Genomic DNA, 3,987 nt, shown 5'->3' on the forward strand with positions numbered 1-3,987 from the left:
TTACCCAAATTTAAATTTAACTCTCGAATTCAAATTCCCAAATATAATTTTTTATTTTAATTATTAACTGATTTTTTATTATCGATGAATAGAAAAAATCAAAGTAAAAAGTTGATTCTTTTTAAGAAACAAAAAAAAAAGTGTGTTGAATTTTTTGAGGTTAAATATTCTTTAAGTCAAAGATTTGTGTAATTAATGTATTTATTTATGAATTCTAATTATGTGGGATACTTTTTCTAAGACTACTTTTTAAGTGTTTCCACTTATTGTTTTGATCAATTAATAAAAAAAATGAGAGAAGATTAAGATATGATAATTATGTATACATTTATTATTCAAAGTAAAGATGGATTATCTTTATTATAAGAGATGAGAAAAAGAAAATGTTAAAGACTTGCTTAGTTGTGGAAGATATTTTTTATTTTCTAATATTTAAAATTTTAAAAAGTTATAAAAATTTAGCTTTTTTTAAAAAATATTTTGAATATACATATAAGAAAGGTATAAAATTGGGTGTAAATACCCAGAAAATATAATAAATAAAAGAAATTGAAAAAAATAAATTTTTGGCTGAGAAGGAGAAAAATTGGCGACGATTTTCTGGAGAGGAGAGAAAACCGGTGACAGCTTTGGGGATTTGTCGCAGGACGGTAAATAAAAACCATTTCAAACTCTAAATAATTCTCTTTACATTTTGTTAATTTATTATTTATTAAATATAATTCTGCCTAATTATCAACAAGACATTCAAATTAGGATCATTTGTTAGCAATTTTTAAAAATTAAATTGAGGTATCCAAAATAATAAGTGAATCGCTTTAATTTAAAATTTTAAACAGAAGATAGTGCTTTTGAAATTTAGTGAAAAATATAAAAATATATATTTTAAAATTTTGAGATTTGTTCAAAAATATATATATTTATCTTTATATTTAATATGAAAATATATATTTTAAAAAAATTCTTCTACATAATAAATTGAGAAATAATTTATTACGCAGAATAATTTATTTCTCGATTTATTATTTTTTAAAAAATATATTAAATAATATATTTTTTATGAAAATGATACGTGACAAATCTCGCTACTTATTTTGAAAAATATTTTTTTAAAAAAGATATTATTTAATATATTTAAAAAATACAGGGTTAAAACGAGAAAAACTCGAATTTAGGAGCTGAAAGTGAGAGCCCACGTGGGGGCAGGGCAGGGGTACTCATTTTTTCCCAAATAAAATTTATTAATTCCCCCAAAGTCCATACACACATATATATATATATATATATATATATATATATATAATATTATAAGGAAGCAATATATATATATGTATATATATATATATATATATATATATATATGAACAAAAGATACATTTTTTTATAGATCTAAGAAAAAATTGTTAAAATTTTTAAAATTTCAGAAAATATATTTATCTCTTTTTATTGGGGTTATATATATATGTCGGTGGTCAGTACAAGCTGAGTACCTTCTGCAAGTACGTACGTAAGGGCCACTGGCACTGGCAGCCTACTTATGTTGACTTTTGACTTTCATGATGATGGATCGATAATGATGATGATGATGGTGAGAGGTTGTTCAATTTTATAATTTGGAAAATAGTAATTTCTGAGAATTAACCGCGCTTCAACGCCTGACTGTCTGCATGCATTTACTTGCGTCGTCAATCCGAACGCGTTTCAGCATTCTAAACATTTACGTTAACCTGCCCTGACCGTCAAATACTGCATGCACCAAAAATCTTAGGAAACACTTAATATATGTTTTCTCCATTAAATTCCTAATAAATTTGTCTTAAAATATATTAATTAATTACATATATTAATTTTAATAAAAAATTATCATCGATTAAGTGATATATTAATTTTGGGAGTATGTATATCCTTAATTGAAGTTTATTTCATGATTTCTCTAAACTTATACTTTAATTTATTATCCAAATTTAAATTTCAAACTGCATGTAGTTACAACATGTAAAAATCATTAATTTTGCATTTGAATTTAAATTTATATAATTAGAAAAAGTTTAGTATGGTTTTTTCTACATTCATGAAAATAATATTTTAATGAACGTATTCGAGTAAAAAATTAAAAATATATTTAAAATTTTTTATATAAATTTAGAAAATAAAAAATTAATTTGATGTTTTTACAATTATTTGAAAAATTAAAAATTAAAAATAATTTTTTCCACACGCAAATAATGTTACACTTTTTTTATTATCTTTTAATTTTATATAAATAATATTGTACTTTCATTTTTACACACATGCGTCAAGCGATAGAGGTCAAATTTTTGAACTTGAAAGAATATAATAATAAATCTCGTTCTCATGAAATATCCCTGCCTTGTTCCTCCTTTCTCACACTGCAGCTTATTATTAACTTGAAGCGCAAATTAGCAAATTGAACTATTCAGTGTTTTGAATATTTCATATATTTTAATTTAGCAATAGACATGCCTTTTGTCAAAGGAATTGTAGAGATAATTATTATTTTTGTTTTTTATTTAGACTCAATTTTTTAAAAATATAATTATTTTAATATGAATGGGTGACTAAGACAAAAAAGCATTCTAACAATAATCTAATTTGACCCAAATCTTACTTTCAAACACCAAAAGGATGAGTCAAAATAATTGGTTTAGTATGCTGAGAGTCAAAATATAATAAAAAAGAGTAAAAACAAAAAAAATGAAGACGTACGAAGAGGTATTGATGCTGCTACTATATTTCATACACTCCTTAGAGAGACTATATGTAATATAATATTTATAATTACATATGTAAATTAGAGTCTTAATGCTGCTTGCTAACTGAGTCCATCTTACTTGTTTTCAAGTTGATTAAGCTTGTGTTAGAAATAGTCACACTCCTTATACGATTAGCTTTTGTCAACTCACGGTACTCACGGATCAAATTTCATTATCTATTTCTCATTAATTTTGCATATGCTCCACAGAGCTTTAATCTTACTTTTTTTTTTTTTGTTACTTATATCTTTAGATAAAATTTAAATTGTCAATTCAATGGACCAAACCTAATTTATATATCTTATCCAATTATCAACTCCACCCGACCCGACCCAACCCAACCCATCCAAATATTGTACTAACACAAACCAATTCAAATCATACCCAATATGGATCAATTTTGGTGAGGATTTTTTTCTCAAGATCAAACTAATTGAGTCGGTTAAAAATTTGAGTCCAACCCAATTCAACATAGCCTACCCACAAATATGAGAATTACGTATACATAGTACAGTCCCCCTGCACAAGCTGAGGCCTATATTAATGGAGGAGGGCGGTGCACATGGGGATGGATGAGCTGTATTCTGCTGAAGTTCATTTTACTGTACTTAAAATTTGGGGGAACAAAAAGGCATTTAAATGTCTGAGCCCGGGTTCGAACCGGGGACCTCTAGTGTGTGAGACTAGCGTGATGACCAACTACACCACCCAGACGGATGTTGCTGTTAAGATCACAGTTCTACCTTCACTTGTTTTTGCCAATGTATTCGCACTGCATTAAGTACGATTTCTTTGTGCCAGCGTCTCTATCTTGCCTCTGAAAGCATGAATTGATGAGGTTTTGAAGTAACATTTCAACTGTTGAAACTTCAAACATCTACTAATTAATACGAAACTGATGTTTAAGAGAATAGGTTTTAAGACTTGAAATTAAATTTACCTAAATTTAAAAGATAAAATTTAATATAAATTATATTATATTTTATTTAAATTTAATGTTCTAATTTTAGACTCACAAATACAAATAAATTATTTTACCTGTGTATTTGGACTTCGAAAAAATAAATTTTTGGATTTAAATTTGAATTTGATAAAATATTGTACATAATTATTTTTCAAATTTAAGTTTTAATTTATAAATTTAAATTAATTTTTAAAAATAATATTTTAAAATTTTCATTTTTCATTCCAATGGAAAGCTCCCGGTTCCCCA

The 3,987-nt window shown here is 25.7% G+C and overlaps 1 non-coding gene across 1 annotated transcript; it reads right to left on the minus strand.

Annotated features, from left to right (window-relative positions):
- Nucleotides 1-3,414: 3,414 nt before the first annotated feature.
- TRNAV-CAC (transfer RNA valine (anticodon CAC)) lies at nt 3,415-3,488 on the minus strand. Its single transcript has one exon. It is a non-coding gene; the product is annotated as a tRNA-Val (tRNA).
- Nucleotides 3,489-3,987: the final 499 nt, after the last annotated feature.

This window comes from Malania oleifera, chromosome 8 (assembly GCF_029873635.1).
Source record: "Malania oleifera isolate guangnan ecotype guangnan chromosome 8, ASM2987363v1, whole genome shotgun sequence".
NCBI lineage: Eukaryota > Viridiplantae > Streptophyta > Magnoliopsida > Santalales > Ximeniaceae > Malania > Malania oleifera.